General features: G+C 48.7%; 2 long non-coding RNA genes across 8 annotated transcripts in view; one reads left to right on the forward strand and one right to left on the reverse strand.

Annotated features, from left to right (window-relative positions):
* The window catches only part of LOC135306205 (uncharacterized), a 139054-nt gene that overhangs the window by 32835 nt on the left and 80472 nt on the right, over positions 1-25747 (reverse strand). The window lies entirely within an intron of this gene.
* Positions 3517-6345, forward strand: LOC135305836 (uncharacterized). The gene is made up of 3 exons (XR_010366814.1): positions 3517-3982; positions 5053-5183; positions 5482-6345. It is a non-coding gene; the product is annotated as an uncharacterized LOC135305836 (long non-coding RNA).

Here is a 25747-nt window from a genome sequence, read left to right on the forward strand (position 1 = left end):
GCAGCAAAGGAGACAGGATAAGTTCTGTCCTGCTGCTCCTTGGCTACTCCATGAGACAGCACCACACTGGCAAAGGTAGCATTCCTTGCAGACCTCATCAAAGGCAGAGCATGTTTAAAGAGGAACACATCCTGGTAACAAATAGGCAGAACTTGCAGCCCTGAGCAGCCCATCTGAATAAAATCAGTGTTGTTTGAGAGCTGCCCAGGAAGAGACTTCAGGGAAGGAAGAAGATGGGCTCTGTTCATAATGCATCCTAAAGGATCCCCTCATCCTTCAGCCAGGCCCAGACAAAACACAGATCAGAGGCTTGGGTGGGCTCCTGTTAAAGGCTTTCTTTTCCACTGACTTCCGCAGAGCTTGGATCAGACACAAAAAGGGAGTGAGGTGTCAATACAGCACCAATGCTTCAGTCCCCAGGACCTCATTAGCACAGGTAAAAAATCATTACAGTGTAAAAAATCACAACGCAAAACCAGTGCTCTGGAAGTCAACAGATTAATTTCAAGGTGAATCAAAATGCCTCATTTTAGGAGGTTTGGTGCTGATTTCAGTTCATTTACCTGGGGTTTTTTTAAATAACATTTTTTTAACTGAATAAATGAAAACACTATTTACTTCCATCACTGGTGCCCAATTTCCAAGCTCAGATACAAAGCTTGGGGAAAAAACCCTCTTGACCACCTCTCTGTGCTAAAGCTCCACGGCCCAGGGTGGTGAGCCCCAAAGTGATGTCAGAAAGAATAAAATCAATTTCTGGAGAATAATAGTGTATTTGCTGGAAAAAGTGGCAGCATGGCTGGAGTTTGAGTGCCAGGATGTGGCATTCCCAACCTCCAGCCCATGAGTCAGCACTGGGATATTGCTGCTTTCCAGCAAAGCACCTGAAGGCAGCTTGGGATGTGTCCAAGAGCTGCTTTGTGGGTGGGGCTGAGGTATTCCCGTGGGAAGGGCTGAGGTGATTCCCATTTGGGCTGTGCCAATCTCTTCCCTCCCCTGTCAGCATCCATGGTCACCTGCTTCACTGCACTTGTGGCAGGCAGGAATGATTCCCTCCCCTTAACACACAGATTTTATGAACTGCAACAGATGTTTCAGAGCACACGTTTCCCTGCCCTGCCCCTGCCAGAAGAAGGGAGGAACAAGGAGTTGTTTAGTTTGGGAAAACCCTCTCAGATCATCAAGTACAACCATTCCCCCAGCACTGACAAGCCCACCACTGACCATGTCCCCAAATGCCATGTCTACACTGCTTTTAAATCCCTCCAGGGATGGTGACTCTACGTGAACAGCCTGTTCCAGGGCTTGATAACCCTCTCCATGAAGAAATTTTTCCAACCTAAACCTCCCCTGGCACAACCTGGGGCTGGCTGCTCTCACCTTAGCACTCCACAACGGATGGCTGACAGTGCAGGCAGAGTTTTTTCTGGCCAAGCTGCACAGCCAAAGCTGGAGCCCAGCCAGGACAAGAGGGCTCCTACCATCTCCTCCCGTTCCAGCCAGACATCCCAGGGGATCATTAACAGCTGCACGTGACCGGCAGCAAGAATTAATCACCAAAAGTTGTTACTTCCCAAAGCCAAGTCGCGCTCTGTCTCCATCACGGGTTTGACAGCAGTCAGTAACAGCGCTGGCAATTAAAGCTGGGCAAGATCTGATTAACAAGATAATGCTCACTGATCATCCTGTATCTGTCCAACCACAGGGCTTTTTTCCCTTAGCTGGTATTTTTCACCTACCAGGAGGAAGAGGGATCATCAGCTCAAGACTACTTTAAGCAGTTGAGCTGAGTTCCAGCTACTCCACTCCTCAGACCCCTTCAGGGCAGACGGGGACTTAGGGAATGCAGGAGTCACAAGTGCCTTGAACAGGCTCCAGCCAGCAGTGCCAGGGACTTCAGGAGCCATCCCCACAAGTGTCACCATGGCCCAGTTCAGCAACCAACCCTGGATCCCAATATGTAAATATAATAAGAGGATTGCAGAGAAGAGATTTGTCTTGACTGGGAGATTAGTTTTAGATGGAATTTGGCTAATGTGGGAAATGCTGCTGGCGAGGATGTGACCACTTCAATTAGCTCATGAGTGCTCTTCTGCATCTCTGCTCCCACGCCAGGCAGAGCTGGCAAAGAGGAGCTGGAGAGACGCTGAACTCTGCAGATAAGGGCAGCACAAGCAGCCCCTGCTCACCCAGAGGTGTTTCAGCACTGAAGCAGCAGCCCTCAACAGAGCATTTCCCAAGCACCATGTGCCCTGCTCCTCCTTGTTCCCTGAGCCCCAGTGTCCCCAGGGAGCTGGCTGAACTGCTGTGCCACAAGGGCACTGGGACAGGAGGGGAGAGATTGCACAGGTCAGAGCAGGAATCCGCTGCCAGCACTTTGCAGCCTCCTCCTGCACCGTGGGCCAGGCTGTTCAGCCAGCAACGTGTACCTCACAAATACACAATTATTCTCCAGAAATTAAAAAGAGCTACATCTCAATAAGGGGTTGAGATGCTCCTAAGGGAAGCAGAAATAAGGAAAAAGCCACCTGCATCAGAAGGTTCTTGGAGAGAAGAAGCCAGAGTGGGAATCCCTCCATGCATTAACTGTTAGTGCAAGGTCACACTGAAGTGTGGAGTGCTGAGAGATGCAGGACTCTTGTTCAGGAAGCTCTGATATTCCATCAAACCTTTAATCGCCTGCCTGTGCCTCCTTTCAGGGGAATGGGCAGCAGCCCCCCACTTGTATTTTGAGGGTGCAGTGCAAGGGGCACGTGCAGGCATTCCGGGCAGGAATTGCATCCAGCGCTGCATCTCTGAGCGCTCACAGGGAGCTCACACAGCCTTCCTTCAACACCTTTAATGAGACTCAAGCCAAAGCAGTTTCTTTGCCACTTTGTAGCCCAGCTCGCCCTCATCCCAGGTTTAATCCCACCATCTGCAGGATGCAGATGTCCAGGATCCCAGCACCTCTGTGGCCTTGGAGGGGTTACCCACTCCAGGCTCCCCAGTTCAGGCAAATCCAAAGACTTTGGAGACATAAAAGGCTTCCTGGCCAAGACAGCCCCCAGGATCTTCCTCCTCAGCACATCCAACCTGCTCCTCCATTCAGCCACCGAGGAAAGCCCAAAACCTTTCTTTCAAAGCCTGAGGAATCTCAGAGGGAAATGGTTAGGGCAGGGCTCGGCTTTTTTGTTCAACATGTGCTGACTATGCCCTGAAGTATGGGACTTCTAGGCTGAGTTGGAATATTATAATAGTGCCTTTGTGCCATTTGAAACCAAATCAAAGAAAATGTTCATAAATAGCCCGTGTTAAAGATGGACCCATTTATTTTTTCCCATCCAATTTCCATTCCTTCCCTTTGCTGCATTTGCTAATTATCCTGTATGCATTTGCTTAAAGAAAGCATTTTTCTAGCCTTCACAATCCATCTTCCCATCCTAATGGATCTTGTGGTAAAGTCATTACGGAGACTTTATGAAATCACAGTTATTTCCATGACAACAGTGATGTAATAAAGGTGGGATTATGACATTACTGCGAGATCGAGCTGAAGGACAGGATGGATTTGTTTACCCCAGACAGGGCAAGGAAGAGATTTCATTCATCCAATGTTTCTAAAAGTGCCTTATGGTCTGCTAATGGAAGGGACATTTTATATCTGGGTTTGTTTTTTTTTCTTTTGTTTTACACTTATTTGTGAGGGCTCCTTTCCAAACACACGTAGTTTGGTCAGTTTGAGAGGATCAGCCTTGCTGAGAATGTATTTACCCATCCCTGAGATGGGAAAGATCATCCCTTCAAGACTCATGGCTCTTGCCTTCCCTGAAAGGCATCAGTGCCTGCTGGGGAAGGGTTTTCCACCAGTTTAAAGGACCAGCAGGACAGAATTTTCCCCTCGCAAGGGTGGCTGATCTAAGCTGCTTTCTCTTCCAACATTTTAATCAAGAAATCACCTGCCGATAGATCACAGCGTGAATTGGCTTCCCCATGAAATTAGGTTTGAAAATGGCATTAAACCCCTTTCTTCTCCTTCAGGGAAACAAAACCAGCCTGGGTCTGGCCAGCAAAATTCCAAGACAAAACCCACTTTTCTCTCACACCCAGACACACCAGTAAAGTCCCTCTTGATGTGATTTTTAGCTCTCTCGCTCTTGAGCAATCACAAAATAAACTTAGGTGAAAATGACACAGCAATTCCTAAAGGATCAGAGCATGGAACGCCATGAGACAGCTTTGAAGATAGCTGGGGTTTATGGTTTGGTTTTTTTGCAAGGAAAAAAGATGAATATTTCATATGGTACATGGTTCAAAAGTTGATTAATGTTTCAGCGTGTGGAAAACCAAGCTCAAGAGACAAGTTTCCTCATGTAAAATTCTTCAAGCTGGCAGCAGGACTTGTATGGCCAACTTCTCCGAGGGTGTGTTTTGTTTAACCCCCTTCAAAACCACTCCTGCCAGTGGCTTGGTGCCCTGAGAGTGTGGCCAGGCCAGGCCTTGACCTACAGCTGTGGGGTGGCCCTGCTTTGGTGTCCCCAGTCCCTTCCCTCTGTCACTGCAACCAGGCCAGATGGTGACATTGCACAAACCTTCTCCTCCCATATTCCTGCTTGACCAACGGGATATTTTTGGGCTGGAGGCACTTTTGGTGAGGAGCTGTGACACCAGTACATCCGATACGTGAACACACAGAGAAGAGCCCAAAGCTCCCCTGCTCTGAAAGCTCATCTGCTTCGAGTCCAGCCTGAAGCAGCTGCTCCAGCTGCTCCTGCCCCAATTCCCGCTCCTCTAAGCCCTCCCAATATCTCTTCATTGACGGGGGAAACACCGTAAGGCCGCGCAGACGTGTTAATGAAATGTGAATTATTAACTGCGGCGTGCTAAGGGAGATAGAGGCAGGGAGGGGATGACATTTTGCCATTAATATGTAAAATGGGCACCTCTCCCTCCTTTTGCTGGAGGGGAAGAGCAGACTCCAGCCTGTGTCCCATCCCAGGGCCAGGATGGGTAATGAGATAACACGATTGCTGTGTCTCTCGCCCTTTTTCTTTCTTTCTTCTGTGATAAAAGGACAGAGGGAAATGCACACAATTAAAAGGAGGATTCCAACCAGCCCGGAGAGATTCAATGAATAATAATGGACCTCCAGCTGCTAATGTGCTTAAGAACTTCCAAGTCTCAAGTGTCTAACCAGCTTAAGGGTCCGTACCACAGACTTCATTTCTATCCGTAAATGGGAAAGGCAGGGCAGGAGCGGGAGGGGGGAATCCTGCCCCTGATTACAGATGGGATCATCACTGAGCCCTCAGCAAGAGCGTGATGTGACAGCAACAAAAAGTAAAGTCAACTTAACAGCACCCTCAAAGCCAACACCAAGTGTGGGGTGAGGAAGGTCCTTGCTTAACAACCCCTGTGTGTCACCTGCACTTGTAGTCACCCCAAAATACCTCAGAAGAGGGTCTGAGATGCTGCTGGAGTAAAACCAGCTTCCTCTTGCAGTTCCTGGTGAGGGAAAGGTCTCTGTTGTGCTGTGACCTGCAGTGCCTGCTCATCTCCCACACCTTCCCTGCAGTAGGGTCAGAAGATGTACCACATGGATGACAGCCAAAGCCACATAAAAATGTCCACCTGAAGATTATCAGAGGGTTTTTTTCCTAGCACTTCCCTTGGTTTTTTTCTCTCTCCCATTAATGCTTCTCTCTCCCTTTCACAATCCATTAACTTTCCCCCTGCAGTCTCCTTTCCTGGGCCCCCCTGACCAAGACAGCCTCCTCTCCTTGACCCTCTCAGCTTTCTACCCTGCTCATAAATTTCCACAGAGGATCAAGGAAAAGACTTGCAGAGGGGGAAGAGCAAAAACAATACAGAAAGTACTGTCCCAGCCTTGAGTTCTCCATGAAGTTGTGTCCCCCTCCTCCCCATCCAGAGGTTATAGGGTAACTATCACAGATTTAGGGAGCAGCAGCTTCAGAGGCTAGCAACGAGATGATCAAAGGAACAAGGAATGTTAGCTAGGTATGGGCTCCTCAGCCTCGGAAAGGGATATGACAGAGATCTGAGAATCACAAGAGAAGCTGTTTCCATCTCTCCTGGAGCAAGGACCGGGGGCATCAGAGGAAACTCACCAGTTCAGAACAAACGAAATGAGCTATTTTTGTACCCAGCCTGTCTCCATGCCATGGGACTCCTCAGCAGAGGAACTGTGCCTGCCTGGAGCTCAGAAGAGCTCATTAAAAAAAAAAAAATCCGGATTTTTCTAGCCGAGAGCTCATGTGCAGAAGCTGTTACGAACAAACACATCGTGTGTGGGTGAGGAGGTCCCTGATCTACAAACCAGGGAATACTTCAACAATATTCCTACAAACTCTGGAAAATTTCCCCAGGGGGCTGGGGAGATATTCCAGAGAATCCCCACTGCTGGTAACCCTGTACTCACACAGGTTTCCAGGAACACGTCAGTGCCAGAATCAGGATCTTGTGTTTGGGAGACGCCTGGTCTGACCCTGCACCACTGCTGTCGTGCCTTCACACCTCGCTAGCTCCAGACAACACATCCCCTCTCCTCCAGCTTTGGGGGAAACCTGCCGGATCCGTAGGCAACGGCAAGATGTCCCACGGAGCAGGAAGATGGATGGGAGTTTAACGGGAATAGCTGCTGGCAGCGAGGACGGAGGAGGGAACGGTTGCATAAGCTGGCACTGGAGACTCCCGGTGCCTGGCACAGGAGGCAGGTACAGCACGGCACAAAAGGGTTGGAGGAGAAAAGTTGTGTAAGGTCGGCCACGTGTCAGCCTTGCACGGCTGAATCATGCAAGTTTAAAGCCTTCAAAGCAGGATAAGATCTCGGCGCAGCCACGTGCGCGCTCCTTCCTTCAACCTGAGCTTGGGGAAACAACGGGAGAGCGCAAGTGAAAGCAGAGCGGGGTAATTAGCTAATTAGGGGAGCTGACTAATCAGCTAATTTACAAAGGTTTCTCATTATTATTCACGGAGAAAGAATTCTGGAGAGCCCTGGCATGGGGCGAGGTGGAGCCCACTGGGCAGAGGGAGCAAAGCAGGGCATGCTCAAACCCCACCAGGGTGGGTTAAAACCTTGGCATCTCCTCAGCCCAACTGGTTTTGTGCTGCTGAGGGACACAACCAGCCCTGCTCGTGCTCCTTCAGCAAAGGAGCTGCTCTGACTGCTCTTCTTCTGGGCAAGAGACGGGAGAGCAGAAGTTCTCCTCTGTTTGGAGCTGGCAAAGGGAGATTTGTTTGCCCAGAACTCAACAGCTCTATTTAACCTTCTCCTAAACACTGCCCGGGCAGCTCAGACAGCTCAAGTGCTGAAACAATATCACCTAATGAATGCCCAGGGTGGAACAACACTGCTGCTTCCCTCTCCTTTGAAAGATTGCTCAGCCCAGTGAGACAAATGTCAATAAAAAGAAATTTAAGTTGGGAGGGAAGGGGAGAAGACGAGAACACGAATGCCCAGCCCGCAGCTCTGCCCAGCTCTCCTTTCTTTCCCTGTTCCCGTCCCCTCCAATGTCCTTGTGCATCTCCAGCAGCAGCATCACACTGCTGCTATTCCAGCCAGGATGGATATTTGAACAGCCTTGGATCAATATTTGTGCAAAGGGAAAGCTCCAGCATCACAGGGCTACAAATTAACCTCTTGTCCCATATCCACACTGGCACATGAGGCCCGCGGGAGCAGCAGATTCCTCAGGGGGAAAAGTGGGACACACATCTCATAACACAGGAAAAGGAGAAAGGGTAATAATAGATCCAACCCCAGCTCACAGGCTTTTTTACATCTCTCCCTCAGGTTTGGGGTGGGGGGAATAGCTTTTCTTAATTAGCATCCTAACCTTTTCTAAACAGGTTCAAGGGTGTCTTGGCAGGCTTGGGAAGTGGTGTGAAAGCAGCACTGAGTAACAGCAGCAGAATTAGTCAGGTGTAAAATAATCTTGCTTTTTCTTTCTGGGGACACGATTAGGGCACCAGTAATGAGAAACACAAAGAACATCCAAGGTTGCAGAAACCTGATTTTCCCCCTTATTAATGGGAAGCATTATCTCAAGAATCACATGCTCGGGAGTAGAAAATATTTCTCGCAGCATAAAATCATTGATCCCAAAGTCCTGCCTGAGCTGTGATGGCTGTCACCAGCTGCACCCAAGTTCAGCCCGCTGGCAGATGTCAGGTGTGTCCGTGTTGCCTACGGAATGAGATCCATGGCCAAGCCAGCCCTTGCTCCTCAAGGCTGTGCTTCCTTCCCCCACCTACACGTCCACGGACACGTGGATGCACCATCAGAACAGCTTTGCCTTGGACTGTTCCGCCCACGCTCCACACGCTCCCAGCTGGATTCCCCAGAAGCCTGGTCCACAAAATCTGAGGGATATTCGCAAAACTCCCCCAATGTTGTTTCCCTTTCTGAATCACCCTTCCTGCCTCGCAGCAGTGATGGATCCACCATTGTGCCAGATTTGCTGTCCCGCTTCTAGACAGCTTTCAGGAGACTGTGTTGGTTTCTTGTGTTGGATTTTCCACCCAGCCTCGCTCTGACAACCTTCTAAAGAGGAGCTGGAGGTTTCCCTCACAGCTCCTTTTCCAGCTTTTGTCTCAGTTGGACACAACCAATGTCTGGATCTGTGCAATTACCCTTCCCTTCTCCAGCCTTGCAGCACAACGGTGGGACAGCAAGGGCTTGGACTGTGGCTGCTCACCACATGGAAACAAAGAGATTGCCAAATTCACCCCAGGAGGAAAACGAGCAAAGACATTTATACAAAGAGAAGGGCTTTTGGCTCCTTTAGTCTGCAGGGCCAGACACTCAATGACGCTTGCCCCTGCTTTTTCTTCACATTATTTGCCATATTTAGCCTCCTTTCATCCTGCTTTGCCATCACACTGAGCAAAGAGGGAATGGACGAGACGAATTTGCTCACTGAATAATGAAAAGTGTTTTTTCCTCCTGCTCAGCCTCTGTCTGGGTCTTGTTTCTGGTTTGCAGCAGAGATACTCCCCTCTTCTCAGCCTCTCTTCCCAATCCAAGGAAACTGTTTAGTTTGGGTGGGAAATACAATTTCAGAAAAACAAAAATATTTTTGACTGTCAGAGGAATTTGCAGGCAGAAAGGTGCCAATTAATCTACATTAGAGCGAAATTAGCCTGATATTAGAACGATGGGAGGATGACAAGGGAGAGATCAGCCTCTAATGTCCTCATTAGCCAGTGGTGCTCCTTGTGAGCTTTCCATCAGGTGAAGGAAGCTGTCTGGCTGCGCTTCATTAGCACCTAGGTTAATGACAGATAAGGAGGCAGGGAGATGGGCTGTCCCCGCACCCTTCCTGCCATTCTCCTCCACGGCTCCTGGCTGGAAGTTGATGTTTCCCTCATCTCCTGGGGCTCCTCTCTTTGTAATGGCAAGACAAGTGGAACAGGGAGCATTTTTCCAAACATTAGGTGCGAGCGGTGTTTTCCCCAGGGTGGTTTGGGTAGTGCTGAGCTACAGCAGGACCCTGGCACTCCTGGCACACTCAGATAGAGCTAGGCTGAGGAAATCTCTCTTGACACCCTCACAAACTCTTCCTGCTTCCCTTCAAGTCCCTGTGTCCTCCTTTTCTCCTTGTCTTTCACAAGATTTTTGCCCTCTCTCCATCCTGCGTCACTTTTTCACCCCACTGCTTGCTGGCAGCTGCTCAGCTCCCTGAGCAACCCTTCTGACTCTCTCCTCTCCTTCTGCCAGCCCTGGCTGTTTATTTTATTGTTAAACTTTGGGTTTCGTTCTTTTGGCTTTTTTTTTTTAACATTTTTTCGACCCTGCTGATGTCAGGTCAGATTGTCTGTCAGCACAACATCAGGTTGCCAGCAGATGAAGGACGACTCACAGGGGGGACAACAAGAAGTAAAATCATCACCATCATAAGAAAACCACAACAATCTCCCAAAAGAGTGGAGACTTTCCCAGGGAGGATGCAGATTTGCTCAAGGGTCTCCCTCCAAAAACGCCCCTGGCCTGCAAGGTGGTAGGATTCAGACACATGGCAGTAGAGATAGGAACAACTTCAGTGGGAGCTGAGCATTATCTATGGAGGGGCAGGGCACATCTGCCTGAAGACATGAATTATGCACAAAACCAGGGACAGCTTGGAGGTAAAGATGGAAACAGCTTTGATTTGTGCTTCTGAAAGGCCCCTCCAGCGTCAGCTGGAAGAGGAACACAGGACTGTGAATATCCTGTGTTGGAAGGGACACACAAGGATTGCTGAGCCCAGCTCCTGGCCCTGCACAGGACATGCTCTTCATGGGAACACGTGGAGCAGGGGTAGCATGGAAGGATGCACATGGACCTCTGCTGGGCACTGCAAGCTGCTGGCAGGTTATGGATGAGCAGATCTGAACCCATCCTTTGTTTCCCACCTTCTTCCTGTGCACCCTCCCTTGGCCTTGGTTGGAGACACATTCCGAGGTGAGGGGCTCCTGTGACCTGCCTGCTTCCCAAAGCAGCACAGCTTCCACAGGAGAGCCAGCAGGGCAGCAGGGATAAGCCTATAACCTGAAGCTTTTCAGGAAGGCTGTCCTGCAGGTAACCATGCCTGGAAATCCTTGCTGGTGCATTTCATTTTCCTCGGAAAGGAAGAGACTGCAAAGTCACTGGGTAAGGCCAGTGAGGTAAGGTAAAGCCACGTGAGGTAAAACCAGGAGAGGTTACTATAGCTAGAAGGGGGTTTTGGACCTCCAGGATATTTTTTTTTCCTCTCTGAAAGTCACAGAAGACCTTTCCAGATCCAAACGTTTCACGCATTAATACTGCCACTCGTTTGCCTCCCAATTCACTCTGTAACTGCACCTCGCGGTCCCTCTTTCACACCCACCCCCACTTCATGGACTGCCATACGCAGGGAGACAGGCACCAGAGCCATGCCCAGTGGGCACCCAGCCAAAATCATGGGCCACCTTTTCCTGCATCGTGGCAAGAGCAGCTGGAGGGTGGGGAGAAGGCGGCGTTGTGATTAAATAGCATCACGACACAGCAGCTCCTGCAATGCGAGCCCTCAGACGGCTCCTTTGGCTGTCTCTTGCCCGTGGATCTAATTCCCTGGGGATCTGGGGTGCTTTAGCAGCGCCCCTTTCCCAGATCCAGCAGCACAGATCAGCCTGCACAGGGACATGAGCAGCAAAGCTTTGCTTTTGGCTCCTTCCCCATCCCAGTGTCCCGGTACTGCCAACACTGCTCTGCCGCCCCTTCCCTCCCTCCCTTGTGCTCTCCCCCCTCCTTCCCTTGTTCCTTTTAATTAGCAACTTTTCCTTTGTTCCCTTTAATTAAGCGAGGGGAGGGCGAAGCTGCTGTCAGCCACATGAGTTATTTTCCCCGCGCGCCAGATCAAAGGCCGGGAGCTCCCGGCTCGTCCCGAATTTGGGCAGCGTCTTTGGGCAAAGCCTCTCTTCTTTGTGGTTTCTCCATGCATGGCGGTTGGGATGCTGGGCTGGAAAGGGAGGGCTGAAACCCAGGAGGGGGAGCTGGGAGAAGGACTTTGGCTCGTCTCCTTCAGGGAAGAATGAAGAGGAGTTTGGGTGGCACCTGGCGTGTGGGCACCGCGGGCAGGTTTGGGGTGAAACCTGACGGTCCAGACACTCCCCTGGGGAGGGGGACAGGACCTGGTTTGATGTGGAAGGGGCCTGCAGCTCTGCCAGGGCTTTAATGGAGAGAGAGCACTAATTATGGGAAAGTAAAGTCAAATGTGGGAAAACAAACCACTGAGGGATTTGGGAAAGAGGCCTCAGCTGAAGGTACGAGAAAGGACCATGGTATAATGTCATTTTTTTCAAGCACTCCGTGTCTGTCTGGGTGGGCAGAACATATTCAGGGGTGCCAAAGCTTCCAAGACATTTAGCCTTCATTTAGTTTTTAATTTGGATCTAGCACCACAATACTACAGGACTGGACATTTCCTCACCCCGAGCTCAGAAAACTCTTACCTCACTCCAGGGATTTGCACCCAGGGCTGGAGTCTCTGTAATTGTATCTCTTTGGGTCCATGGGGCTGTAGCAGGGTGAAGTTCTTATTTTACAGAGTTTTATCCTCTTTTAGAGCTTCTCTGTCTCACAAGCCATGCTATATTTTTGGTCTTTATCACTCCTGCTTATCTATGCCATGTCCCAAATTTTCCACATACCATTTTAATAACATTTTGGGCGTAAAAGAGGTCATAATTTCATGCTGGAAGAGAGAGCCCCAGTGCTCTACCCCGTGCAGCACCACCCTGAAGTATGGAAAGTGTGAGTAAATCCAAACTTTGAAAACACCACCTGTCCAGCTCGTATCTAAAATTAAAGAAAACTAAAAACTCATAATCTAAGATTAAGGTCCAGAGTGTTGTTTTATAACTGGGTATCAGAAGGCAGAGGGCTGTTAATTAACTTTCTATTGACGAAACAAAGCACATGGAGAGGAACCTCACTAATCTCTTTTGTGCTAATCAGCACACATTATTAATTTGCTGGAAAGAAAAAAAAGAAAAAAGGAAGAAAAAAGGTCCTCCTCTTCCCACTTAAACTCAGGTTTAATAGGGTTGGAGCGTGGTTTCACATTTCCCAAGCTTCATTCCTTGGATGACATGTGTTGCAGTGCATTTCCTAGTGCATTATGAAGCTTCAGCATAAATAATTCAAGCTAAACTCCAGTTGTTAAAATAAACGAGCAAAGTATCTTTGGTGATTAATTATTCCTCCTGCCTCCCCCTCCCTGTCAAAAGTACAAGCACATGTGCCACAGCTCAGGAAAATGTTTTGGTGTGACCCAGGGCATCCCAGAATGTTTTAGCTGGCACAGGGGGGATGTGGATGCTCGGGTTTGCTGGAAGTGCCTGCTCAGCCTCAGGGAAGCCAGGAGGTGTCAGGAATCTAATCCAAGAAAACCTCAAAAAACATCAGGGATCCAATGCCAGATGAATTCCCAGTTAACCAGCAGATCTGTGTGACTCGGGTTTTCACTGGGATGAGGTTCAAGTTCTGGCTGGCCAGGTTAAAATGTTTAAATAAATGGTAATACCCACATTCCCTGGGTCCTTCCAGGTGGACAGCACTTCCACAGGGACACTGGGACACCCAGTGCCCATGGCTGGGTCCTGCCTGACCCTGTCTGGAGTTTTCCTCCTGCAGCCATTTGGGAAATAACCTATTTCCTTTTAGGAAAGGACATTTCCTTGAGGATTTCCTCTCTTACCCCCTCCTCCTACTCAGGAGGGGGCTTTATTTTATCCCTCCCAGTAATGCCCTGCTTACCCACACTGCCCTGTGTGCCCTGGGGTGGCACCAGGTATCCCCTTGTGAGGTGAGGGGCTGCCAGCCCGCTGTGCCCATCCAAGGGTTGTGGCACCCCAGGACTCACCAGGAAGAACCATCCCTTTGCTTTTCCCATGTCTCCCCTTGCTCCTCTCCCTGCCCTCAGCCCTGCCAGCTCCAGTTAGGAGCAGGGCAGTGCTGGGAGCTCTCAGGCTGCTCCTGGAACCAAAATCTTGCTTTGGGGGAAGCACCCCCAGGCTGCCACTTTCCTCCTGCCCTGGCATCCAGGCAGGAACGCAGACCTGCAGGCAGAGTTCTGCTGGACAATAAACACCTTCCCCTCTCCCCAGACTGCCACAGGCACAGCCTTTGGCCACCAGGATGAGCTGGGGGGAACAAAACAACGGGATACATCTGCCAGCAGAGCTGGACAGATGGAAAAACCCAGGCATTAAACAAACCCCGCAGATGTTTCACAACCAGCCATGAAAAGTATTTCATTTAACAGCTCAGAGCTATTTATGGAAATCACTTAATTCATTCTATTTTTTTCCTGCCTCTCCTTTTTTCCCTCTTCTCCCCCCACTCGATCACTGGAGCTGCTCACACACCAGATCATTCTGCCAGAGGAAAATGATCCTCCTCCTGCCCGGTGCCCACCTGGAGTCAGAGGCGCCTGTAACAACATCCTCTCCCATCACTGCAGGGAAGTGGGATGCTGTGAGAGCACCAGCTGGCTGGGCATGGCAGGATGGACATCCAGGTGAGAGAAAAACTAACTTCCCTAATGAAAAAGAAAATGGAAATTCAATAAAGGAGAGGGGAGCAGAAGTAGGGCAGCCTCTGAGCCATGCTGGGGAGTGCTTTCCACACCTCGTTATATCCACCTCTCTTCCAGGATCACAAACTCTCCAGGAGAAAAACCAAGCTGCCACAAACAGCGATTTTTACTCCTACAAATGCCTTTCACCTTCCCCCTGACAGCCCTCGGGAGCAGGGCGGAGCGAGAAAAGATGGACCATTGACCCAGGACGAGGGGATGGGGCACTGGGGATGCTCTCACTGCGGCAGCCACAGAGCTGGAACGCTGGCTGGAGAGGGAGAGTGGAAATTCCCATCGGGAGAAAGTCAACATGATGGATGGCACTCCCATCACCCATCCCCACAGCTCACCTCCTACCATCTCTCTTCACTTAGTTCTTTCTCCTCATCCTTTGTTTTTCTGAGGGAGAGCGGGTTTTAGCCTTTTTTTTGGTGGCTAAAGCTGTTCTGTCCCTTTTTGGGTACAGAAGCATCCAGAGGGACCCAGTTTAAAGCAAGGCCAAACACAGCTCTGCCCATCCCCACCCTCCAGCCTCCACAGAGGTGCACATCCCAAAATCCAGCCTGAAGACGCCCCTATAGCCAGCCTGCTGAGAAGGTGAGGGGCTGGAGGGGGGGTCCTGCCACATCTCCCAGCTCCCACAAGGTGGCAGATCTCCATAATTGTTTTATCCCGATCGGAAGCCCACCGGCAGCAGCCACTCTGCCTGGAGGGGAGCTGAGTCCCAGCGAGTTGTTTTCCGTGAATAAGATGGTTCTTTTGCACATGTAAACTGTGATATTTTTTTCTGTATGAAATGAATACGCCTGTATAAATTTTCAAAAAGCAGCACCAAAAAAAAACTAGGACGAGGCACAGTCAAATCCTGGCTGCTTGTGCGTCCTGGGTGATTGCAGAGTTCAGAGCAGACACGTGGCAAAGCAGGAGGATGCCAGCAAGGCAGAAACCCAGGAGGGAGCAGAGAGGTTGTTCAACAAGGTTCAGAAGGTGGGGAGGAGATTTAGAGATTAGGCCAGATCAAAAGGATAATTATTTTTGTTACATTTCCCTATCTGCATCACTCCACCGGTTCTGCGAGCAGCCGAGAGGCCGGGCTGATTCTTGAGTTTCCAAGCATGCCTGGTGTAAGGAACACGCTTCTAAAGCTTCAGCAATAAATTCCAACCTTTCATCAGACCTGTCTGCTGTGTGTTCAGGAGCTGGAGAGGCAAACCCCATGAGACCTGAAGATTTAGCTTCCAAAATCTGGAAGAATTAGGCTGCAAATGTTTCCCTTGACACCTCCGAGGTATCAGGGAGCATCAAGCAGGTGCACAGAACCCCCCCAGAGATGAAGCAGCTGTATTTGTTCTGAGCTTGGCACCTCAATTTGGCTACCAGTCTCACCAGGATTCAATTTGCTGGATTTAGGGATAGCTACTGGTGCCATGTAAAGCAACACTGCTTGTCCTGGGGTGGGATGTGTCCCTCACACACATCCATTCACCAAATTCCTGGCTGTAATTTGCCTCCTGCTCCACCTGAAGCACCATCCTCAGCTATGCAGCCCTCTCTAGGAGGAGGATTTCCCAGTGGTGCAATCCTGAGAAGGGATGATAGGGATCAGAGCAGCTCAGCACAGCTCCCACCCCTGGAGCTCCTGCGAACTGTGGGGGAATTGGGTGCTTGGTAGGGATGAACATCCATGCGTGGGTGTGTGGAACCAGCTTCCTACTCCTCCAGGAGCCACCAGCTCCCTGTCAATGCCACAAACCAGGTCCCCAGAAACCCCTGGCCACCAGGACCCCTCTCTTCCATGGGAAAAGAGGCCTCCTCAGGAGGAGCAGGATGCTCCCAGCTTGGACAAAGCTCCCTCTTGCTAAGGCCAGCCATGTGACCGCTCATCTTGATGATGGCCCCAACAGCTTTTGGGGCTCCCTGTCCCTCTTCTGCCACCACCAGAGCTAGCTGTCTGCTCCCAATTCCATATCAATACCATGCTTAATTTACAGGGCAATAAAAGTTAATTAATGCCATAGTTACAAAGCCATTACAACGTAATTATTGTTTAATTGGATTATAAGTTATGCAATTTCCGACAAAGTGCTTATTGCTTATGTAATAAACCAGAAGATATTTACAAAGTGATGAATTGCTGCGGTGTCAAGCACCCAGAAGAGCATTGGGATGATTGGGATGGGGGCTGCATTTCCTTGGCTTGCTTAGGAACTCCTCCATGTGCCACCCATGGACCAGCATCACCTCCTGCTGCAGCCCTGACACAGCTTCCAAATCTGCTGGCCTTTGGGCCTCTGAAGATGGATTCATGAGAGGCTGATTTGGGGAGAGCAAAGGGGAAAAAGAGAATAGATGGGAAAAGAGAGTAAAAGGAAAAAGAGAATAGAGGGGAAAAGCAAATAGAGGGGAAAGAGAATAGAGGGAAAAGGGGAATAGGGGGGAAAAGCAAACAGAGAGAAAAAGAGTATAGAGGGGAAAAGAGAATAGAGGGGGAAAAGAGAATAGATGGAAAAAGAGAATAGAGGGGAAAAGAGAATAGAGGGAAAAGGAGAATAGAGGGGAAAAGCAGACAGAGAGAAAAAGAGAATAGAGGGAAAAAGAGAATAGAGGGAAAATGAGAATAGAGGGAAAAAGAGAATAGAGGGAAAATGAGAATAGAGGGGAAAAGAGAATAGAGGGGAAAAGCAAACAGAAAGAAAAAATAGGGGGGGAAAGAGAATAGAGAGGAACAGAGAATAGAGTGGAACAGAGAATAGATGGAAAAAGATACTAGAGGGGAAAAAAGAATAGAGGGGAAAAGAGAATAGAGGGGGAAAGCTCCCAAACAGCAGAGTATCCATGCAGGATGCTGCTCTCCCAGCTGCCCTTTACCACTGGATGAGCTTCCTTGTCCCTTCCATGAGTGTGTCACCATGTCCCTGCACCCAGAGAGCTTTGGGGACACACAGGGCAGTGCCTCAGAGCAGCACTTGGGGCTAGGGATGACTTCAGTGGCACCAGAGGATGATTTAATTCCTCTTGGCAAGGCTGCTGGGATTTGGTGAGTGGGAGAGGGCACCCACACAGGGCATCCCTGAAAGGAAAAAGGACCAAGCACATGGAGTTCCACCAGCTTGGAATGCCCAAATTCTGCCCCAGGGATCTCAGTGCACCCCAGACAAGCTCTGGGTCATCAAGCTCCTGGCCAGGAAGGTCCTGGAGCAGCAGGATCCCTGCACAGCAGCCCTGGAGGGCTGTGTGATCTCAGTGTTCTCAAGAGCAGTGAATTAAAAAGGAAAAAAAAAAGGGTTTTATGATTAATATTGCTGCTGGGATAATTACTGTTATTACTACTATTATTACTGTTTGGATAGGGGCTTGTCATGGTTCATTTGGGGAGGAAAAAGTCACAGCCTGCTCATGGGAAAATGGGTGAAACATGCTGAAGGCCATTCATTGCATGACTCAGGGCCAAATAACCCTCATTTTTTTTCTGCCATGAAATATTATGAGCTGCCTAATAGGCAGTCAGAGCCTTTCTGGCTTCCCCCACACACCTCCCCAAAATTCCCAGCTCCACACACAGCCCGTCTGACCCATGGAGCAAGGCCCCATCCTGCTCCTGAGGCTCCTACAGCCAAAAGGAGCTGCCATAAAAATGCAACGAGGCACTTTTCCAGCAGAAAATGCAGCTGCTTTGAATTCCTGGCAATTAAAAGTTGGACTGGAGTGGGGGAAGGGAACCATTTGAATTTCTCTCACGCTCGCTTTGTTTACTTTTATAAGCTCTTTGTAACAATTTTAGGTTGCTGCATTGTTATCTAAACAAGCTGCCTCTCTGAATCTGACTTCTTATTTTATGGGAAATTCTCAGCTTTGTGCCCCTGAGTTAAAATAAATAATAAATCAACCAATAACCTGGAAATAGCCTGAATATTCCAATCCCAGCTCTCGATCCAGCTGCATTGAAGTGGATGAAGTGGACATCATCCCAGCCACTTTCATGTGGCACCTCCTGAATTATCTCTTTGTGACATTTCCAGCTCTGAAAGAGCAGTGCAGGGATTTGGGATGTTGCTTTTGTGAATGGGATTTAAATCTTCTTTTCATAACCCTGACCCGCTTTACCCTTTAACGTAACAAATCAATCTCCCCTTTAAATTGTTTAGCTTCTGCTCAAACACGGGCACTCTTACTGATGTAAATATTATGTTTGCTCACTTTATAAGCTCCTGCTGCTCTGTAGGATCCTCACACAAAGGGGCAGAGGGATGAGAACACCCCGCTCACGCTCCAGACCGGGCTGTAGGGCAGCACCAGAGGGCTCAGTGCTGAGCACACATGGGAAAGGGGTCACAAACCAGGCAAACTTCAGCTGGTCTCAGCCAAACAAAGCACCTGCCTTTGGTTTGTGACAGCTGTGTCACCTGGCTGTTCCCTGTTTTCCAGAGGCTGCTCACGGTGAGGTTTAGGAGAGTTCTGCTACTGAAAACAGATTTTTTTTTTTCCCCCTTTCTCTCCAAACTCATTACTTTGGGCATGACTACACACAAAAAACTTTCTCTCAGTTTTCTAGCTCCAGTTTACAGGCCAGCCACCAAAAATCAAGCTCCAAGCACAGAGGCATTCCTATTATCCAAGAACATCTAATAATATTTAATCCTGCTAAGCTCTGAACACACCGATACCTTCTAGCAATGAGAGCTGAGCCTTAATTAACAGAGGTTAATTAATAAGCCAGAGAGTGGGAGGAGGAGGGAGGGGCAGCTTCACAAGGGAACCTGGATACCACTCCTACACCTCAGCAAGCTCCCAGCGTGCTGCTGTGGCTTTATTTTCAGAATGGTTTCTAAACTCTTGCTCTGCTTCAACATACAGAGCCCAAAATAAAGGATTGGGGTGTGGATGCTTGGCCACTGCAAAGCCCATCCCAGGCTCCTGCTGTCCCTCAGGAGCCATGGGATGTCTGAAAAGGAAGTGAGCTGAAGAGGGGAAGGTAGCAGGGCTTTCTGCAGGAGCCAAACCCAGAGCTATTACGGGTGTTTTATGAGCTTTACTCTTCCCATTTTCTGTCTGCAGAGACGCAGCCGACGGGCCAGCTCGGCACGCTGCCTGTGCCAACCCCTGCTTCCCTGGGAGAAAGCTTCCCAGGCTGGAAAAGCCACATGCCAGGCTCATCATGAAGCCCTTCCCTCAGCCCCTGGGACACCCAGCCCCACCCCTGGGACACCCCTGTCACCCGGGGCCACCTGGGGTCACCTGGGTGCAGCAGCAGTGGCCGCGTGCCGGGAGCCAATTCTGCTCCGTGGGCAAACAGAGCTGATTGTCCCAGCTCTGTTTGCTTCCACAAGATAATGAAAACCTGGGCTTGTGCCAGGGAATGGCAACGAAATGCCAAGTTGCCACCCTGCCAAAGTGCTGTCTCCCTGGCTTTACAAAGTTTGTCCTTTTGGGCATCCCCAGGACCAAATCCTGCGGTGCTGCTGGAGGCAGGCACCCACCAAACACAGCACTGCAAAACTCAGGCCTGCAACTGCCCTGGTACAGGAGTTTTTACAGGTGGGCAAAATCTTAGATTCAAACACCAACTCAGCATTGCCAGAAAAAGCATAAATTTTGTTGAGGCACAGAATATCCCATTTTATCACTCAGATATGTATTTCCTATGAAGAGAAGAGCATGGAAGCCCGAAGAGCAACACAGACAGAAGAGGACAGCACTGAAACCATCACCCAGAAGCATTTCTGCCAAGCACACGTCGCTGCCCTGAAGCTGAGATGAAAGTAGATGAAAGGAAATATAGTTGGTAATAAATGAATCATGGAAAAAGGCAGGAGAAGGGCTGGCAGGACATGGGCTGTGCTTTAGCAATGTGGTCTCTACCTTGTAGTTGGTATCAAGGCCAGCCCTTTCCTAAACTTCCCATTATCCCAGTTCCTTCCTCCCGAGCCTTTTTAAAGTAAGGAAAAAAAAACACTGAAAAAAGAGGCAAAAAAGAGCAGACAAATCAGGTTTTTTTTTCCCTCCCCCAAATAATTATTGGGGTTTTTTTGGCAAAGAGCAGATAAGGAATGCTGCAGTGTTTGTCATCATTAGGTTAGAGAGGCTGCCAAGCTGTAATAGCATTACAGCTGCAGGCATTGTGGGTAATGCCATGCAAATTGCTCCAAAGGCGTTGGAAAGGAAGGCCAATGTGCAATGTGAAAAGGACACTCTCAAGTACTCTTCCCGGTTCCCAATGCAATTTTTGTACTCTGCTTTTTGGGACACTCTTGCAGAAGTTGGCAGATAAAGCCCCCTAGGTTGCTGCTCCACCCTGGACTGGAATCCTGTATGGATTCCTGAATTCTTTAGCAGATCCCAGCAGCACCAATGACTTCAGCAAAACTCTGGGGGCAAACAGAGCCATAATTTCCTCCTCCAAGTTCACCCCTTGGTTTCTCCCCAGACCCCCTAGAAGCTGCAGAGCACTGTGAAAGTGTGAAATTTCACCCAAGTGTGGAATAGCTGGAGGGAAAGGTAAGCCATGGGCCGTGCTTCATTCACTCAGAGCAATGCCAGCAGCAAGGAAAAAGGGGTGAAGCTGCTCATCCACAGCCCAAATAGCATCTCTGGCATCAGGCTTGGCTGTCAGAGCTCCAAAAGCGCTCCACTCTGTCTCCCACTCTCCCAACATCACCACCTATTTCTGTCTTCTAAGAGCTCCCTCCCTCTCTTCTCACCCCCTTGACCCAGTGGGAATATCCCCCCCCATCTAATCCCACTCTCTCCAGCCCCTGGAGTGACCTGAGGATGCCTTCTGCTGAGTTCAAGGGTCTCCTCATCAAGGGTCTCCTCATCAAGGTCTGTAGCAGCAGCTAATTTTTTCCTCTGCCTTTTTTTCCCCCCATGCAATTAAGTGCAGCTCCCTAATTGGAGTGCTGTGAACTATTTATAGCTTTAAAATGACCATTTACTACAGCAGCACTCAGACATTGGACAGGAAAAGGAACAAGTCAGTAGCTGGATGGTGAGCAAACCACGTGCATCAGAGAAGGACTTCTCCAAGGGAAGGTCAGCAGCTTGGCAAGGCAAGGCAGGGAGAGGCAGCAATGGGACAAAAATGCTGTCCTGAAATTCCCTTTTCCACTGCTGAGGAACAGAGGGATGAATCTCCATGCCCCACATTCACAAAGCACCAAGATTAGAGCATTTCTCTATCCATAAACCTGTGGTTTATGGGCAAGGTCAGGTTTTAGGGCTAAGAATGCCCTAAACAGCAGCTCCAGGGGAGCCTGCAGAATCCAACAGATGTTTTTCCCAGATTATACCAGTTTGTTCACTACTTGAACACATCCCACATGATTCAGGAACTATTCCTTTTCTCCATGTCCATATGCTGTTTGTGGGATGATTAATCACAGTCTGAGCTGTAAGATCTAATTGCTTTTCTGTGTTTTAATAAGTGAAAGAAGGTGGCCCTGCCCCTGGCAGGGGGTTGGAACAAAATGATCTTTAGGGTCCCTTCCAACCCAAATCATTCCAAGAATCTGTGAGAGGCTGTTTAGATGTATATAAGAAATCAGGAGTGGAGACCACAAAGCTCTTCAGGAACAGCATCTTTCCAATAGTGTGATATGATTTTTTCCAAAAAGATGTTTCCAGTCATATTGTTGTGAGCAAAAAACTCTTGCAAAATGGAGGGATGTGACAGCATCTGGGGGAATCTAATTTATTGTAGGTTTTTTCCTTCATCTCCTGACAAGAGCTCTCAGAGGGAGCCAAACTATGATCGAACTTCACCTTTGTGATCCTGATTTCCTAATTCTGAACTACATGGTTTAACCTTGCATGAACAGCAGCTTCCATAAAATTAAGTAACAATGATCAAAACCTGTGTTTTCCCAGAAAGTGCTGTGAATTTGAGGTGTAGTTTGTCCCTTTTTTTTTTCCTGTCTCATTGTGTTTTTAAGGCAGTTGGAATCAAGAGGAAACTCCTTGACAGATGAAGAGAGGCTGGTCCTACCCAACTTGACAGCACCAGTTTAATAGGATCTCCTTCGGAATTGTTAATAAGGAGCTTGAGAAATTGGTATGCCAGGGCTGGAAACACTCATGGAGAATGAGGAGATGCATCAAGAGCCCTTTGTATGCTAACTTTCTGATGGGAAATTGGAGACAAGGATGGATACGAAGTGCTGTCAGACACTCATCGTATCAAGAGGAAAAACATCTCGGTGCTTGGAGAGCCCAGAGTCCCCTCACCACTCTCCACATCTGCCACATGGACAATCCAGAGGGGAGGAGATCCAGACTGACCTCTTCCCAGGCTTCGAGCAGAATTACAGATATCCCTTTTTCAGCAGCACACAGCCCCTTCCTCTTCCCACTCCAGTTTTTAGTGGTGGGAAGCCCAGCCGTGCTGGTGGCTCGGCAGGAGGGGATGCTCAGGTGGCACAGGGGGCTCAGCTGGAGGTCACTTGCCTGCCTTACTGCTCCCTCTTCCAGCAAAAGGGTCTGTCTCCACCTTCAAAGGCATGTCCTGAAACTCTCTGGAACAGGAGACTCATTTTTCATGCTGAACGAGATGAAATTCCCACTGTTAGCTCATTTACATCTCAATGCTGGTAACTTATAGATGGCTATTATTTATAGACATGTAAGACATCCATTTCTTATTCTGTGGGATACAGTAAGAAGAAAAATACCCATCTTTCTGTTCACGTTTTCTGGATTGTTTCCCTTTTTTTTTGTTTCCTTTTTTTATCCTTTGCTCAAGTTTGACTGTTGCTGAGAATTTGCAAATAAATAAAGGAGTGAACAGCCCCATAAAAGCTGATTGTTTCCTCCTCCTGCAAAGATTGTCTTTGTGAAGAAGATTAAAAATCCTTCCATGCTGCCGAAGATAAAGGTATCCCTGGGCGAGAATAAGACATAAAAGAGGTTACTACACACATCTCTGGGCTGTGTGGACTGCTAATTCGCACTGTTGTCATCCCTGCTCGTCCATCTCTACCCTTTCTTCCCTCTCTCCACAAAAGGAAAAGTTGCCTTTGCTGAAGGCAGCAGTGGTAGAAGCAGTTGGGCCCTGAACAAGAACATTTGCTTTCCCAGCTGGCTGGGAAGGGACAGGCTCCACAGGACCATCCATAAGGGAAACACATCTGCTCCCAGCTGGAATGGAGGCAGCAGGGGAGGCACACGCTGCTCCTCACTCCATGGCACGGGGTGGTGGTAGAAGAGATCACACCTGATTTGGAAATCTTTTCCACAAGGAACTCACCACTTGGTCTCCAAGAAGAGGTGCAGTCGTGGACAGAGATCCTGAGCCTAAAGATTTAGGGATAACCCCATGACAGCATCTTCACCTGGCCCCGACTGCTGAACCAGCAACCCACGGCCCCATGGAGGCTGAGCTTGGTAAGGCTCCACAGGAAGCCCTGGGGAACACTGAAATCTCAAAAGACCTGCTCTGGGAGTTCAGGAGACCCTTCCAAAACCTGTCATTGTCACCAGTAGAGATGAAGGGATGGGACCACAGTTGGGCTAAGAATTATTTATTGCTCAGATAAGCATCAGTCTCAGAGGCTGTGAGATTTTTGAGGAGCAGGCAGTCAGCCATAGCACAAAGCAGTCACAAGTTCTTTGTTACAAGGCAATATAGAACTTTCTAGTCCAATAGACAGTTGCCACAAGGTGTATTTTGCTTTTCTAACCTATCACCGTTACTTACTTCTGCTGCACTGCAGGTACTTTTGTCCAGTGGCTTCTGTCTCACATGTGCACACACATGCTTCTGTTATAACCTCTAAACTCCCAACCTACCCCATTACAATTATACTATAAACCCTTCACCATCTTACCCATCTTACCCATGCAATTTCTTACTTACAGGCATATTCTTACTTACAACTATAGAAACATAAGTTTATTATTGTTCTGCTTAATGTGTGTGTATTGTATTTTTACATAAATCCAAGCTTCTCCCAGGGCTGCAAATCAAACCCTTCGATGTCTGTGGAAGTTTCTGTCTTTCCAATTCCCACAAAAACCCATGCAGGAGCAGGGCCACCTCTTCCCAACCTCCACAGCTGGAGTTCAATCAGGTGCAAGAAGAAGGGAGCTGCCTCCTGCAGTCATTCCATGCCAAAGTGCCCCTGGAGCCCATCAGGGACTGTCCCTTTTACCCAGGACAAACTGCTGGGTCCCTCCTTGGTTCAGACAAGGGCCATACTACAGGGCAAACTCCAACAAGCCAGTGGTTTTTCCTTTCCCTCCCCTCCCAAAGTGCTTAGTCAGGATTCATTAGGAGCACAGCAGGTTTTACTGGTACCTGCGTTATCAGCAGAGCGGCTGCTTTTCTTCTTTGCTGACAACCTATATTCAGTGTAACAGATTGAAAAGGCCTCCAGATTCAAAGCCTTGTAATGACTCTCCTCTTCCTTCCTTTCTCCTTCCCTCTTTCTCTTTAATGGCTTTCACTAAAGGGAAGAGGTGATTTTTTTCTTCCTTGCATGTTGAGCAAATTGTGGAAGAGATTCTGTGTTCTCATTTTCTCTATTCTTTAACTCCCCTGCACCAGCTCCCTGTTGCATCTCACTTCTTCTTCCCCAATACCCAGGGGTACCATCACATAGAGGCCACCAGAGATGAGGAGGCTGCTTAAATAGATTTCAATAAATGGCAGCTTGATGGACTTGATAGGGGAGGGAAAAATTGATCCATTTAGGCACAATCAGATCCTCAGCTCTTCCTTTTCAGAGCCAAGATGAAGAGCTTTTTTAGGCTGGCCCCAGGAAAACGTTTATTTCTCTCTTTCAAGCCCTTTGAGTTGAAGTAGATGGACAAAGCTTTGTTTAAAACATGCCAGGCAGGTTAAAATCTAGCCTGGCACACATTTCTTGCTGTTAAGCAGTTGAGCCCACAGTCTGACTTTAACACAATTTCCCTTTTTTTCTGAATGATGGGATTGCTTTATTAATTGCCAACCTACAAATGTGATCTCTTTGAGTAGTTTTGGAGTGTAACAGGGAAGGGAAGGAGAGCTGGAACTGCAGTCCTCCAGAGACTCTGGGTAAGGCTGATTGATCGAAATCACTTGAATTTCCCCTATTATTAAATACAAGAGTGCTTCTGGTTTGTCTCAGATGCAGGGAAAGAACTGGAAAGGAAACAGCAGCTCAGAGCAGCAGTGTCCAAGGAGGTGCTCATATTGATACTTTTCTCTTTTTTCCTCTCATCTGCAAACATTTGTGATGCTTTTTGCATAAAAATCCTTTTTGGCAAGCACCAGATCAGTTCTTTATCCTTGCCTTGTGTTTGTGCAACATACTTCAGATCAAGGGGACCCCAGTGACTGATGGAAGGGTCTCTTCCTTGAGCTGAACATGCTGAAGGTTCTTCCCACTGGAATTGTAGAGGAAATGAGATGTGCTGGCTCCTAATCCCTGCAGGTGTGGGGGGCACAGAGACCAGCCAAGGCTGGGTGTGGTGAAGAAGAGCATTTTAAGAATCTCTGTAGTTCAGGCAGGAGGACAGTGGCTGACAGGGAGAACGCACATGAAGGAACACGGGAATGATGGAAATAATTAAGAGCATGAAGAAATGCATCGCTTCCCATTTCTGAATGTCTAAACAAGTCCAGAGTCCAAGAAAGACCTAAAGAACCCCAGAATTACCCTTATCTGTGTATGTCAATATCCTGCACTGGG

This window comes from Passer domesticus, chromosome 8, assembly GCF_036417665.1.
Source record: "Passer domesticus isolate bPasDom1 chromosome 8, bPasDom1.hap1, whole genome shotgun sequence".
NCBI lineage: Eukaryota > Metazoa > Chordata > Aves > Passeriformes > Passeridae > Passer > Passer domesticus.